The sequence below is a fragment of the Sciurus vulgaris genome (genome assembly GCF_902686455.1).
Source record: "Sciurus vulgaris genome assembly, chromosome: 11".
Taxonomy (NCBI): domain Eukaryota; kingdom Metazoa; phylum Chordata; class Mammalia; order Rodentia; family Sciuridae; genus Sciurus; species Sciurus vulgaris.
In genome coordinates this window covers 75169160-75186103 of record NC_136472.1, presented here as the reverse complement: position 1 = coordinate 75186103, position 16944 = coordinate 75169160, and the positions used below count along the sequence as shown (strand labels likewise).

At 34.7% G+C, this 16944-nt stretch overlaps 1 protein-coding gene across 1 annotated transcript in view; it reads left to right on the top strand.

Moving 5' to 3' along the window:
- Positions 1 to 16944, top strand: part of RSF1 (remodeling and spacing factor 1) — a 135702-nt gene that overhangs the window by 21988 nt on the left and 96770 nt on the right. The gene's annotated exons all lie outside the window — the stretch shown is intronic.

Here is a 16944-nt window from a genome sequence, read left to right as displayed (position 1 = left end):
TAATGTAGATAATATCACATTTATCCGAACCAAGGTGTGAGGTGTAAAAGAGTGTCTGTCCATTACTGGTTGAGGATTGCCCCCAGGAAAAGTTAACTTCCTTGCTTTGTAGTCAGAGACAGCCCCTGGGCAAAAATTTGCACATGCCTGCACTGGAATCATAAGTGATAAGAGGAAAATGTGAGGTGTTGTGGACATCCGCTACCAAATAATTTCACTTTAGTTGATTGAAGTTTGTAAGAATTGATTGACTAGAAATTCTGTGACATTAAGGAATTATTGATTTTTAGGTGGTATAATAATGATATGGTTATTTTGAATGATATGATAATGTATATTAATATAATAATTAATATAACAATATGTAATATAATTATATGGTATTGTTATTTTATCATTTAGAGTAATGCACTGAAGTATATTTTGGATAAAATGATTAATATTTGAATTCGCTTTAAAATGATTCATTGGAGTGCAAAAAAATCATCTGTTCATAATTGCTGAAGTTGAGTAATAAGTTCATGGAGTTCTATTATAGTACTCTGTTTTTGAGTTTGTTTCAGTATTTTCATAATCATAGTTTTTTTGTGTTTTTTGTTTCTTAAAGTGTTTAGTGCCCCTGTTTTGCTAAATAGGTTCTTCCACCCCTCCCCGGTACTAGGAATTAAACCCAGGGGCATTATCCCACTGAGCCACATCCCCAGCCCATTTTATTTTTATTTTGCCACAGGACCCTGCTGAGGCTGACCTTGAACTTTTGATCCTCCTGCCTCAGCATCCCAAGTCACCATGCTTGGCTTTCCTGAATAGTTCTTTCTGTAGTTCAAGTAGTTCAGGATGTAATGAGTAATTTAATAACCAATGTAAGATGACAAGAAATGCATTCATAGTTGTCTTTTTCCTTAACTTTCAGAGTTACCAAATGTTCCCAGAGACAAATCCATTCTAAAGGAATTGATTCTAAAGAAATCTAAATCAGTTCCTTTAGAATGGATTTGTCCATGAGAATGGCAGACCTGATTTTTTGGTTTTGATACTGGGATTGAACTCAGGAGCATGTAATCACTGAGCCCAATCCCCAGCCCTTTTTTATTTTTCATTTAGAGACAGGGTCTCACTAAGCTGCTTAGAGCCTCACTAAGTTGCTGAGACTGGCTTTGAACTTGTGATCCTCCTACCTTGGCCTCCCACGTTGCTGAGATTACAGGTGTGTGCCACAGTGCTTGGCCAGGCAGACCTGTTTTTATTGCTTGTTTTACTGATGTTTCATTTGATCATACTTTAAAATCAACAACATTTTATTCAGAGACCCAAGATCATTTAACTGGTTCTCAAATAAGTTGCCAAAATTTGGCTTTAAATAAAACATGATCACCATCTGGTGGTGAATAACAATAACTTTGGATATTGATATGTGGTCTGTAAAGTGCTTTCATATATATTTCCCCATTTATTGATGAAATAAGTAGAATTTATCAACCCGTTTTGTTCTGCTTTCTAGGAAACTCTAGGATGGCAATAGTATATTACTTTTTTAGGTACTTTTACTTGTCAGATGAATGCTGATTGAAAGTAAAGTGTGAAGTGATCACTTGTTAACAAGGAATAAAGAGAATATAAATTTCACAAAGAAATAGATTTCTTTTTGTGTAAATTCATAGTTCTGCAGAATTATCTATGAAGGAAATATCAAGCTGATTTCATAACACCTAAGATTATGGTAGTGAGTCATAAAGGTATCTTTTTGTGTGTTCCTAAGTTCTTAAATACTGCAGAACATATGTGATGAGGTTAGAAGACTGGCATTTTATAGAGTTATAGTGTCAGAAAATCACCCTAGACATGTGGATTTCATTATTTACTCCCTTTATACAAATGTCCTGGGTGCATTCTCCCTTCCTGTTCCCTTAGAAGGTAGGAAGGAGGCAATATCACCTGATGACCCTCAGAGTGTTCTTAATATTCTGCAGTCATCTTCGTCATCTTTTATTTCATCTTCCTCATCACTTTCCTGAATATTGTTATTAGTTCAGAGAAGTTCTCCTCTCATACCTACAAGAACTCTTCTTGCTTTCTGCAAAATTGTTTTACTCTTCTCACTCCCTGTACCTGTTGCTTTCCTTCTTTTTTTAATAGTTGAATGATTACCCTGAACTAGGAACTGTGATTGGTCCTGGGAATACAGTCATAAAAAGGGCAGTTGAATATGACCCTTATCCTCATGGAACTTGTATCTAAGGGTTGGGTTGAGAAAGAGGGGATAGATATCTGATAGATAATTATGAATTATGAAGATGATTAGGAGCTGGGCTTGGTGGCAAATGTTTGTAATTCCAACTACTCAGGAGGCTGAGGCTGGAGGATGTCAAGTTCAAGGCTAGCCTGGGCAACTTAGATCCTGTCTCAAAAATAAAAAGAGATGGGGATGTAGCTCAGTGGCAGAGCATTTGCCTAGCATGTATGAGACTCTGATTTCAATCCCCAGTTACTTCAAAATAGGATAATTAGGATTGTCTGATGTCAAAGAGCAAAACCTTAATTTTCTTTTTCTTTTCCTTTCCCATTTTTACTTAGTTCTTATTTTTTTCCCTTTCTTTCTGTGTAGATATCAACTGATTTGAACAAATATTATACTTACTTTTAGTCAAAAGGTGAATTTAATAATTTAATTAGGATGAATTTAGAACATTTTTTTGAGGGAACTGGTGAGTATGCAATTTTGTTTGGGTTTTAGTGGGATAATGCATGCTTGCAGGTTAGATATTGTCTATGTTAGCATTACACTCAATAGTGCTTACTTTTGTGTTCTATAGCACAATATTTCTCATTCCTTTTTTCATTATTATACCCCTAAAGAGAAAATTTTAATATCGTTAATTTTTTTTCTAGCAAAAATTAATTGCTAATATATAATTGATTTTGTTAGAAAGGGTTAAACTTCAGAAAGCAAAAAACCATTACCTGATATCTTTCGATACCCCTTTACCCATAAGCAGTGTTTACTCCCTTGTGAACAATATTGTCTCTCTTAAAATGTTTTATTTCAGATTTTGCTTTTATGTTTATAAGTGTTCTGATAAGCAATTTACAAGTGGAGTGGCTCTTTAGAAAGGATTGAGGCTGGGGATGTGGCTGCGTGGTACATGTAAGGGTCTTGGATTTGATCCTTAGAACAGCAAAAGGAAAGGAAGAAAGAAAGGTTGGATGGGTTGGAAATAGTTATGATGGTTGTACAATGTGGAAATGTATAATGATACCAAATTGTATATTCAAAAATGATTGAAATGGCTGATTCAGGAGGCTGAGGCAGGAGGATTGCAAGTTCAAGACCAGCCTTAGCAATTTATGAGACCTTGTCTCAAAATTAAAAAAAAAAAAAAAAAGTAGGGGGGTGGTTATGAATGTAGCTCATGGTAAAACATCCCTGGGTTCAATCCCTAGTAACCCCCCCCCCAAAAAAAAAAAGGTTAAAATGACAAATTTTTTGTTCTGTATCTTCTACAGTTAAAAAATTAATAATGTAATGTACCAAAACTTGTTGGATGGTGTACTTCAGAAGAATGGATTTTGTGTTTATTACATATTAAGAATGGTATTTTGGGGGGCTGGGGTTGTAGCTCAGCGGTAGATCACTTGCCTAGCATGTGTGAGGCACTAGGTTTGATCCTCACAACCACATAAAAATAAATAAAATAAAGGTACTGTGTTCATCTACAACTAAAATTTTTTTTTTCTTAAAAAGAATGCTGTTTTTAAAAAACAAGAGTCCAATCTCAAAAAAAACTAAAGGATGAATGATCTCGCTGATAAGCAGATGAGGACATATAATGGAGGATGGGAGGGGTTAGCGTTAGCGTTAGGGTTAGGGTTAGGTTTAGGGTTAGGGTTAAGGAGGGTGGCAAGAATGGAGGAAGGAAGGACTGTATAGAGGGAAAAGAGGGGTGGGAGGGGTGGGGGGAAGGAAAAAAAATAAAAGAGTGAATCAAACAACATTACCCTATGTAAATTTATGATGACACAAATGGTATGCCTTGACTCCCTGTACAGAGAAACAACATGTATCCCATTTGTTTACAATAAAAAAATAAATAAATAAAAAACAAAAGAGTGAACTTGGGGGAGGATTAGTAGTAGTTTTTCTGTACCTGAAGCAACTATATGCTAGATTACATTTCTGAAATGGATAATGCCTCAGAGTGCTTAGGCAAGAGTAACCCAAGATGAAAAACCAGATATGAAGCTATGCAGAAAGGGTCGTTTGATTCATAAGTTATGTTTTCTGAATTATGACCTATATTCATTTCATACTTTAAAAAATATTAGAAAGAGCCCTGGATTGGAAGACCAAAGGTCTCGGATCTTACTTGGGTTATTTTTAATCTTATACAGTTCACATCACATCTTAGGTGCTAAGTTTTCTAGTCTATCAAAGCATGTGGATTAGATCATTGCTTCTGGTTCAGAAAATTCTAAGAACCCACAATTGACAGTTTCTTTGTTATAAGACAACTCCCTGCCTTAATACCTTGAATATTGGAGCTAGAAGACTTCAGATTAAGTGCTGTTATTCCTTCATTTGTGCATGAGAAGTTGAGGTTTCCTTCTCCTCCTTCTGACTGTCTAGTGATTTTCATAATACATATTTTTAATAATACATAGGAGATATTAAGTGTAGGCTTTTAAATGAATTATAAACTTTGAAGTCAAGAGTATCAGAAATAAGATGAATGTTGTTTTTCTAAATTATGAATGTGATTGAACTAAAAGTCATGGTTGCTTTTAAAAATGAATAAACGAGCCAGGTATGTTGGTTACAATGGCTGACTCAGGAGACTGAGGCAGGAGGATTACAAGTTCAAGAACCAGACTCAGCAATTTTGTGAGGCACACTTATAATCCCAGAGACTTGGGAGTCTGAAGCATGAAGATCACGAGTTTGAAGCCAGTCTCAGCAATTTAGGGAGATCCTAGGCAACTTAGTGAGACCCTGTTTCAAAATAAAAAATAAAAAGGGCTGGGAATGTGACTGAATGGTAAATCATCTCTGGGTTCAATCTCTAGTACAAAAAAAAAAAAAAAGAATAATAGAATTTAAGATATATATTATAATATACATAAAGTAGTCAGTTCTTTTGTATTGACAGGCGATTGTTAGAATTTTTTTAAATTTAGGAACTGTCTAGATTTTACAACTTTCTTTTGAGTATACTTTTATGCATTTTTACATCTACAACTTTAGCCCATTGTTGCCTCTTACCTGAATAATGGCATTAGTCTTTTAGTTAGTCATGTTTGCCCACATACCTTCCCCCACTCTCTGTAATTTATTACTCAGAAGACAGCCAGAGTGATCTTGCCATCCCATATATACCTTTGAATATGAAAAATGTGAAACAGAGAAGTCTAGAAATTTGTATAATGAACTTTTTCTTGTACCCATCACTCATATTTGGTATAATTTTATTCGTCTGTAATTCCATTCATTCCTACCTCTGCTCCCCCGATTATTTTGAAGCAGATTCTGGGTAGAGTGATCATTTAAAAACGTGAATCATGAAATTTTCCTACAGTCCTCTTGAGGGTTCTCTTTAGATTTAAAGTAAATTCTAAACTCTCAAAGGCTTTGTGAGATTTGATCTTTGCTTCTCCAGTAGCACTTTTTATTTTTATTTTTTTGTGCTGAGGATTCAACTCAGGGCTGCAATTGCTCATGCTAAGCAAGTAAGCATACAGCAGAATCTTTTACCTTTTCATCTTTCCAGTTATTCCAGAAGGTTTTGACTGCCTCAGAACTTTTATACATGTATTTCCTTTTGCTTGGCATGTTTATGTTTCTCCCTTCCTTGACTTGGTTTCCTGCTTCTTATCTTTTTGGTGTATCTTTATTAAAGAGCTAATCCATGATGGTTTTACCAGTATATAAAATGTTTTATCTTTCATTGGCAAAAATATTAGCAATTGGTGCATCCAGGTGAATGACATATACTAGTCTTTCAACTTTTCACTAGGTTTGAAATTATTGGGAAAAAAGTTTGGGGAAAGAAATCCTTCCTTGCCCTTAAATACTATTTATTTACTTTCTTTTTAATTTTGTTTCAAGTCTCCTTCCTTTCTCCCATGATTATTAAATTGAGTGGGGAGGAGGGAAATGGTATCATCTGATTAAAGCTGGAGGTACCTGAAGCCATTGCCTCAAGTACCTCAAGTTCCCTCTTCCAGGATGCTATTTGTAAATATAAGCTAGGAGTAAACTTTTAAAGACTGACTGCTAGGAGTGGCTCACTTCATTGCCACTCAGAGTCCTTTCCTTTCTATAACGTAACATCTTACCTTCTCCTTCAGGAAGGATGAATTCACACACAGTGCTGCAGTTTTGCAGATATCTATTTCTCTTAATTCTGTTCTCCTTTCTGGATTGCTGGATTTGCTGTTCTCCTTTCTGGATTGTTTTCACCACTTCCCAGTCCTGTTGATATTTATAGTACATTGATTACTTTCTTTGTAGTAGGTACCTTTTCCCGTTTTGGTTCTTAAAGAATCAGAGCCATATTTTGTGTTGTTTACTTATGTGAGAAAAACAGTATGATTCAAAATGGAATCCAGATACCTAAAATGGAGCAGCAGGTAACCCTTAGTCCATAGGTCTGCCTAATAGCTGTTTTTGAATCTCTCCTCCCCCATAAAGGTGATGAGCTGAGTGTAGTCATCTATATTACATTTAATCTGCAATCTGTGTACTGGACTTTTTCCGTGATGGTCTCAGTTACAGTTCATAGTCTTGAGCCATTTCTTTGCTTTTTCAGAAAACTAGGATGATTGGTTAAATGAACTCTTTGAAGATAATGTATATGAATACAGGACAGTGATTTCAAGGATTAAGTGGCCCGTGGGACCAGTCTCATTATTCTAAAACTGCTCCCCCAACAGTTTCTAAAAACTGGGCAGTAAGTAAAAGCTTATTGTGGGCATGTCTTTCAATCACTGTATCTGAAATCAATGTCCTTTTATCAATGGCTTAGGTAAAATCAAGGATTTTCATAACTGTATATGCTTATAAGCTTAAAGAAAATTTAAATAAAAGACTTTTTTATTGGGGGTTGAGAACAATGACTTAAGTCATTATGAGCTGCTATAAGTTTCTATTGTGCAAAAACCAAACTGTAAGTAACTGATTAGAATTGCAGAAGCAGTAACATTTTTAAGACTTCATGCTAGAAAGATGCTTAGAAAAATGTCAAAATATAAAACATTTCAGTTTAATTGGATCAGCAATATATATTCTAGGTTTCTACCACTTTCTGCTGCTTCATACCTACATCATGTTGGTAGGCTTTTCATGAATTCATATACAATGCCTGACCTTTTCTTTCTACTTGGGAATCTTTTACCTCCTGAGACCTTATGAAAGAAAGGGAGCCCTTAAATATTGTATTTCAAATCTATCATGTGAAAAAGTAGGTATCTCTGTTCATTTGGAACAAAAATGTATATTTTTCAGAATGATTTGAAATTGGTTAATAAATCTTTAGAAGGAATTAATAATTATCTAATATTCTGGAAATGTGATTGTTATATAATATGTTCCATGGAATTTAGAACTATAACTGTTTTAGAAAATGATCTTGTGATTTAAAAATATGATTGGTATTTTACAGCTGCCCTGTCCATATAACCATAGTCATTTGCAGTATGTGTCTATTTAAATTAATAAATGTAATTAAAGTTAATTTCTCATTTTCATTAGCCTTAATTTCAATATCTACATGTGGCTAAATGGCTCCTGTATTGGAAATTACAGATATAGAACTTTTCCAGCGTCTTATCTATTGAATAAACTGCTGCTTTAGAGACTACAAAGTATGACAATTTTAATATTTAATAAACTATAATGTTGATTTTTTAAAAAAATTTCTTTTTCTTCTTTTTTTTGGTTCTGGTGATTGAACCCAGGGCTTTGTGCATGCTAGGCATCTGCTCTATCACTGGGCTCCACATCTAGCTCTAATTAATTACTTTTTTTGTGTGGGGGGTATACCAGGTTTGGAACCTAGGGGCACTTAACCACTAAGCCACACCTCCAGCCCTTATTTTTTATTTTGAGACAGGGTCTCACTAAGGTACCAGGACTGGCCTTGAACTTGGGAATTTCCTGCCTTAGTCTCTTGAGCTGCTGGGATTGTAACCATGTGCCCTGCACCAGTTCTAATGAATTTTTCTATCATGTTTTTGTTTCTTATCAGTTAGCAAGTTCATTGCTACTGGTACCCTTAAAAATCATCAACTTGGGGCTGGAGATATGGCTTAGTGGTAGAGTGCTTGCCTAGCATGCACAAGGCCCTGGGTTCATTTCCCAGCACCAAAAAAAGATCATCAACTTGCCAGTTTTTTTTTTTTTTTTTTTAACTTTTTATTTTTGTACTGGAGTACACTTGAACTACATTCCCAGTCTTTTTTATTTTAAGTTGAAGCAGAGTCTTGCTAAGTTGCTGAGGCTGACCTCATTCTTGTGATCCTCCTGCCTTATCCTCCCTGGTCTCTGGGATTGCACCAGCTATACACCTCCTTGCCTGGCCTGTCAGTTCTATTGTGAACAGAAAATATAAATAAATTCAGTTAGTAAATTGTGGGTCATAAATTTTTTCTTAAATTTGTATGCTAATTCTGTACTCTTTAGCATTATCCAGTGTAGTATGCACTAGTTACCTGTGACTGTTGAGTACTTCAGATGTGGCCAGTAAAGATTGAGATGTGCTGTAATTGTCAAATAGGCAACGAATTTTGAATACTTAGTACAGAAAAGATTTTAAATATCTCAGTTTGAAAATAATTGATTGTATGTTGAAATGATAACATTTTGGTTATATAGTGTTAAATAAGTCATATTGTTAAAATTTTTAGACTGGGTGTGTAGCTCAGTGATAGAGGGCTTACCTAGCATGGGCAAGCCCCTGCCTGGACGTAATCCCCAACTCAGCAAAAAAAAAAAAAAAAAAAAAATTCAGTTTCTTTTCACTTTTATGAATATGCTAGCAGAAAATTTAAAATTAAGTGATTCACCTTATATTTCTATTGGACAGTGCTGTACAGAGGCAATACACTAATAAATCAAGAAATAAAACCCCCTCCCCAAACCAACTGGGAAGTGGCAGCATTCTTGGGAGATTGGTTGGTTTCAATCTATCCATAGCTATTTTCTGAAGGAGAAGTCATGGTATCCTAGAAAAACTAAGGGGAAATACTGAGCAAGTCTGAGATGTAGGAAGGGAAAATAATCAAGACCACTGGGTTTGAGGAAAAGGAGAAATTGAAAGTGACCTTGGTTTCTAAAAATCACAAAAGAAATAAAAATAAAAATATTTTAGCTTTATATAATGTCTTACAGTTTCAAAACTCAGTGAGATAGTCAACACAGGCTTTTAGTATAGATGGAGAAGTTTAGGTTCAGTGCTTAACAGACCTGACCACTTGTATAAGTGGTAGAACGGAGGCAATGTTCTTTTTAGATTCTTCCTCCTTTATTGTTGTTGTCATCTATCTATTCAGTTACCTAAGCCAGTCATCACTGCACAAGTCCATCACAAATTTTAATTTTTTTTGTTTTCTAATTACATGTGTATTTGTGCCCATATATATATTTGCATGTCTATGTTTAAATGATAATATTATATGATTACTTTTGGAGTTTCTACAGTTGTACTTAGTTTTTTGTTCCCGTAAACAAACACATTTCTGTAATGTTATTTCAGTAACTACATAGCTACTACCAAGTGACTATTTTGTAGTGATTTAAAATCAGTTTATTCATTGGAACTTTTAGACTCTTTCCAGTTATCCAGTTGTACAAACTCTAGATAAATAATTCTATAAAAAACTTATTTCACATTCAAATTAGAATGAATTCATAAAACTGAAAATGGATAAATATATTTTAAATAACATTATTTTTCCCATACGATTTCAAATGTTTTTAACATGCTTTCTTTTGCTTTTTTCATTTTTTTTTGATTCATTCTACACAAATGTGGTACAACTTTATTTTCTTTGATTATACATGAAGTAGAGTCACACCGTTTGTGTAACCATACATGTACATATGGTAATGATGTTTGTCTCATTCCATTATTTTTCCTCCCCTCCACCCCCTCTCCACCTTCATTTCCCTCTACACAATCCAACATTCCTCTATTCTTCCCTTACCCCTACCCCATTATGTTTTTGGGGATTGGCTTATTTCACTTAGCGTGATATTCTCCAACTCCATTCATTTACCAGCAAATGCCAGAATTTTATTCTTCTTTATGGCTGAGTAATATTCTGTTGTATACATATATACCATAGTTTCTTTATCCATTCATCTGTTGAAGGGCATCTAGGTTGGTTCCACAATCTAACTATTGTGAATTGAGCTGCTATAAACATTGATGTGACTGCATCACTGTAGTATGCTGATTTTAAGTCCTTTGGGTATAGGCCAAGGAGTGGGATAGCTGGGTCAAATGGTGGTTCCATTCCAAGTTTTCTAAGGAATCTCCATACTGCTTTCCAGAGTGGCTGTACCAATTTGCAACCCCACCAGCAATGTATGAGTGTATCTTTTTCCCCACATCCTCACCAACAGCTGTTGTTGCTTGTATTCTTGAGAATAGCCATTCTAATTGGGGTGAGATGAAATCTTAGGGTAGTTTCGTTTTGCATTTCTCTTATTACTAGAGATATTGAGTGTTTTTCATATACGAAAAACTGTTAATGGCTTGTAAGTCTTCTTCTGTGAAGTATCTGCTTAGTTCCTTAGCCCATTTATTGATTGGGTTATTTGTATTCTTGGTGTAAAGTTTTTTGAGTTCTTTATAAATTCTGGAGATCAGTGCTGTATCTGAAGTGCGTGTGGTAAAGATTTTCTCACACTCTGTAGGCTGTCTTCACATTATTTATTGTTATCTTTGCTGAGAAAAAACATTTTAGTTTGACTGTATCTCATTTATTGATTCCCGCTTTTATTTTTTATGCTTTGGGAGTCTTATTAAGAAAGTCTGGTCCTATGCTGATATGATGAAGATTTGGGCCTCCTTTTTCTTCTGTTTGGTTCTATTTTCTTCTAATTGTCTGATCTAATTCCTAGGTCCTCGATCCATTTTGAATTGTTTTGTATAGGGTGAGAGATAGGGTTTTACTTTCATTTCGTTGCATATGGATTTCCAGTTTCCCCTGCACCATTTGTTGAAGAGGCTATCTTTTCTCCATTGTATGTTTTTGGCACCTTTGTCTAGTATGAGATATGTGTGTTTGTCTCTGTGTTTTCTGTGCGATTGGTCTACCTGTCTATTTTGATGCCAATACCATGCTGATTTTGTTACTATTGCTCTGTAGTATAGTTGAAGGTCTGACATTGGGATACCTCCTGTTTCACTTTTCCTACTAAGGATTGCTTTGGCTATTCTGGGTCTCTTATTCTTCTAAACGAATTTCATGATTGCTTTCTCTATTTCTTTGAGGTATATCATTGGGATTTTAATTGGAATTGCATTGAATCTGTATAGTGCTTTTGGTAGTATGGCCATTTTGACAATATTAATTCTGCCTATTCAAGAACATGGGAGGTCTTTCCATCTTATAAGGTTTTCTTTAATTTCTTTCTTTAGTGTTATGTAGTTTTCATTGTAAAAGTCTTTTACCCCTTTTGTTAGATTGATTCCCAAGTTTTTTTTTTTTTTTTTTTTTTTTGAGGCTGTTGTTTCCTAATTTCTCTTTCCGACAATTCATCACCTATGAATAGAAATGCATTTGATTTATGTGTGTTGATTTTATATCCTGCTACTTTGCTGAATTCATTTATTAGTTCTAGAAGTTTTCTGGTGGAGTTTTTTGGATCCTCTAAATATAGAATCATGTTGTTGGCAAATAGTGATAGTTTGAGTTCTTTTCCTGTTTGTATCCCTTTAATTTCTTTGGTGTATCTGATTGCTTCCACTAGAGTTTCAAGGACGATGTTGAATAGAAGTGGTGAAAGAGGGCATCCCTATCATTTTCCAAGTTTTAGAGGGAAGGCTTTCCGTTTTTCTCCATTTAGAATAATGTTGGATGATGTTGGCTGTGGGCTTTAGCATAGATAGCTTTTACTATGTTGAGGTATGTTCCTGCTATCCTTATTTTTTCTTGTGTTTTGAGCATGAAAGTGTGCTGTATTTTATCAAATGCTTTTTCTGCATATACTGAAATAATCATATGATTCTTATCTTTAGGTCTGTTGATGTGGTGAATTACATTTATTGATTTCCAGATGTTGAATGAACCTTGCATCCCTGGGATGAAACCCACTTGATCATTTTGCACTATCTTTTTAATATGTTTTTGTATGTGATTTGCCAGAATTTTGTTGAGAAATTTTGCATCTGCGTTCATCAGGGATATTGGTCTGAAGTTTTCTTTCCTTGATTTTTCATTATCTGGTTTTGGTATCAGGGTGATACTAGCTTCATAGAATGAGTTTGGAAGGGTTCCCTCCTTTTCTATTTTATGGAATACTTTGGGGAGTATTGGAATGAGTTCTTCTTTGAAAGTCTTGTAAAACTTGGCTGAGATACATCTGGTCCTGGGATTTTCTTGGTTGGTAGACTTTTGATGACTTCTTCTATTTTATTGCTTGAAATTGATCTGTTTATGTTGTGTATGTCCTCCTGATTCAGTTTGGGTGGATCATATGTCTTTAGAAACCTGTCGATGTCTTTGAGATTTTCTATTTTGTTGGAGTATAGATTTTCAAAATAGCTTCTAACTACGTTTTGTATTTCAGTAGTGTCTGTCGTGATGTTTCCTTTTTTTCACGAATTTTAGTAATTTGAGTTTTCTCTCTCTTTCTGTTTGTTAGTGTGGCTAAGAGTTTATCAACTTTTTAAAATTTTTCCCAAGAACCAACTTTTTGTTTTGTCAATTTTTTGAATTTTCTTTTGTTTCAATTTCATTGATTTCAGCTCTGATTTTATTTATTGCCTATCTTCTTACTACTTTTCATGTTGATTTGTTCTTTTCCTAGAGCTTTAAGCTGTAATGTTAGGTCATTTCTTTGTTGACTTTTTATTCTTTTATTGATCTTCTTTTCCTAGAGCTTTAAGCTGTAATGTTAGGTCATTTCTTTGTTGACTTTTTATTCTTTTATTGAATGCACTCCATTCAATGAATTTTCCTCTTAGTACTGCTTTAATAGTGTCCCAGAGATTTTGATATGTTGTACCATTGTTCTCATTTACTCTAGGAATTTTTCGATCTCCTCCCTGATGTCTTCTGTTATCCATACATCATTCAAGAGTGTATTATTTAGTCTCCAAGTGTTGGAGTAGTTTGTTTTTTATTTTATCATTGATTTCTAATTTCATTCCATTGTGATCCAATAGAGTACAAGGTAGTAGCTCTGTTTTTTGTATTTGCTAAGAGTAGTTTTTTGGTATAACATGGTCTATTTTAGAGAAGGATCCATGTGCTGCTGAGAAGAAAGTGTATTTGCTCGTTGATGGATGGAATATTCTATATATTGTCTGTTAAGTCTAAATTATCGATTGTGTTATTGAGTTCTATGGTTTTTTTTGTTCAGTTTTTGTTTGGCAGATCTATGCAGTGGTGAGAGAGGTGCGTTAATGTAAAACTCCCCTATATGTAATCTGATGCTTTTCTCTCACAGACTTTAAAATTCTATCTTTATTTTGTATGTTAAGCATTTTCATTATAATGTTCCTTAGTGTGGATCTGTTGTAATTTTGTACATTTGCTGTTCTGTAAGCCTCTGTATTTGATTTTCCATTTCATTCTTCAGGTTTGGAACATTTTCTGATACTATATTATTGAATAGATTGTTCATTCCTTTGGTTTGTATTTCTATGACTTTCTATGAATCCCAATAATTGTTAAATTTGGTCTTTTCATGATATCCCATAATTCTTGGAGATTCCGTTTATGATTTCTTACCATCTTCTCTATTTTGTCAACTTTATTTTCAAGATTAAATATTTTGTCTTCATTGTCTGAGATTCTGTCTTCCACGTGATCTAGTCTGTTGGTGATGCTTTCTATTGAGTTTTTAATTTGGTTTATTGTTTCCTTCATTTCAAGGATTTCTGTTGGATTTTTTTTTTTTTTTTCAGAATCTATCTCTTTATTTAAATGATCCTTTGCTTCCTGCATTTGCTCTTTTAACTGTTTATTGGAGTAATCATACTTTGCCCACATTTGCTCTCTTATCTCATCCTTTGCTTCACAGGTCATTTTAATTATGTACATTCTGAACTCCTTTTCTGACATTTCTTTTACCGTGCTTTCATTGGATTCTATTGATATAGTATCTTGGTTTGTTTGGGACACTTTCTTCTCTGGTTTTTTATGTTGTTCATGTATCTTCCTCTCTAGCAGTGCAGATCCGCTGTAGTGCAGTTTCACCCCAGAGACTTACAGTGGCCCTACAAGATTTCAGTACCTTACTTCCCAGTCTTCAGTAGTCTGATGCATGAAAGGTACTTGCTAATGCAGTGTCCCAAATTGGGTGCTGCCCCAGTTGAAGATGGCTGTGTCAGGGTTGGGGGTAATCCATGATGGCAGGCAGAGGTGTCCCCACGTGTTGGTAAATGGGGAGCTGCAGCCTGGTGCTGGGGTTGTGGTGTTCCTGTAGATCCTAGGGCTGGGCCTGGGCTGCGAGGTGCTGTGGACAAGTTTTAATTTTGTTTCCTAAACATTTCTTAAATCAGCCCACTGTTCCATATACCTACCACTACCTTATTTCAGTCTACTTCCATCTTTGTGGATTGATGTTTTCCTTGATTTACATCTAATCTCTGCCTTGCCCCCATTTCCTAAAACAAGCAAATTAAGGTTTCTTTTAAAGTCTTCCTTTAATTCAATCATTGGATTTGTTCTAAAATCACCTTCTGCTTCTGCTGCATAAACCTTTTTTTTTTTTTCCCATTTTCCAGTACCAGGGATTGAACCCAGGGGTGCTCTGCCATTGAGCTACATCCATAGTCTTTTTAAATTTTATTTTGCTAGAAAGTCTCACCAAGTTGCCTAGGCTGCCCTCAAATGTTCTTTCCTCCTGCCTCAGCCTCCCAAGTTATCGGGATTACAGGTGTGTGCCACCACTCCTGGCTTTGGCTTAAACTTTTAAATAAAATTCAAACTCTTTAGCCTGGTCTTGTAAGGCTCTTCTTGATCATGTGTACTCCTCCAGTTCTGTAATCACTTTGGTCTATTTTATTATTATTTTTTAGCTATTCGTTGTTTCTATAAACAATATCTTTTTTGCCATTTTCTCTACTCTACCCCCAATTCCATATTTTAGGCCTTAGAATAATTATCTATGTACTTCTCTGTGACCACTTCTCCCTCTTACCCCCAACCCACCACTTTAACCCATTATCAGTTACTTATAAAATGTTATTAAGGACAAGGAGTATCTTTTACTTGTTTATAGTAGACCCGTAGAAAGAGGTTGAATGACTGGATGTTTTTATACTTTAAAGTTGTTTCAAAGTCAAAAGTAGCTTCAGTGGAGAATAAAGAGCCTGAAAGAATTGATTGAAAAAAAAAAATGAGGCCGTCATCTCCCAATCTCAGAGTGTTCCTCAGAGCATTTGTATCCTACAAAATATTGGATTAAATATATTATAGAGTGCTGCAGATTATATTTCTACCTTGGATCTACTTTAACTATTTGCAATCAATAAAGACTTCAAGAATTCCTGCTGTAAAAATCTTTTTTTTGTTGTTTTTAATTCAGCATTTTCCAAATATATGGATTTGAGAAATGATAAATTTGGCAGGCTTATGTGTCCTTTTATTTCCCTTGGGTCTAATTAATATGATTTTAACACATAATTAGATGATGCCCAAGGGTTATTCAGAGGAATTCTGGTTATTTATAGTCACAACAGAGAACTGAGGGAAGATGGAGTAATCTTCAAATATTTGAAGGTTCTATGGAAGAGGTATTAAAAATATTATCTTTTAAACAAGAGAATAATAGCCAGAACCAGAGAAGGAAGTTGTAGGGAGATAGTTTTTGACTTAGAATAACTTTCTATTTAGAACTTTCCAAAAAATGGAAGGTAAGTAAATATTTTGTCTATAAAGGCTGTCCGGAAAAGGTTCATAGGAGTGCTATAAGAGAAGAGTAGCACATCAGATATAGGATACATTGGAGTCCTTTTTTTGAGACAGTTCGAAAACCTTTAAATTCAAAATCTAAGATATCTACAAACTTGGAATTTATATGCCTTGATTCCTTTATTTATTTATTTGGGTAACTTAGTAATACCCTGTCTAAAAAGGCATGGATTGTCGATAAGTAGTATGTTGTTCCATAAATAAATAATAATTATTATTATTATTATCATTGTGGTGGTACCAGGGATTGACCTCAGGGGTACTTAACCAGTGAGCCATATCCCAAGCCCATTTTTTGTATTTTATTTAGAGACAGGGTCTCACTGAGTTGCTTAGCACTTTACTAAGTTGCCCAGGCTGACATTGAATTTTTCATCCTCTTGCCTCAGCCTCCTGAGCTGATGGGATTACAGGTGTGCACCGCCTGCATGGCATCCTTTATTCCTTTCTAAATCTGTGAATCTATATGTTGCTCTAAAATCTCAGTGAAGAAACCAGGCATGCAACATATGAAACAGATTTGAAATATTAGTTTTATAATTAAGTGCTTTTACCTGATGGCTATTTATTTATTTATTTATTGACATACATCTCCAACCTATTATTATTTTTAAATTTTTAAGTAAACTTTATTTTGGAGTATTTTCCATTCACAGAAAAATTAAGCAGGAAGTTCACAGTATTTCATACCTGTTGTCTCCTCGTAGGCACAGCCTCCTTTACTCTACATCCCATGTTATAGTGGTAGTTGTTACGATTGATGATCCTCCAGTGGTTTTCGTTGTCACCCAAAGTTTTTAA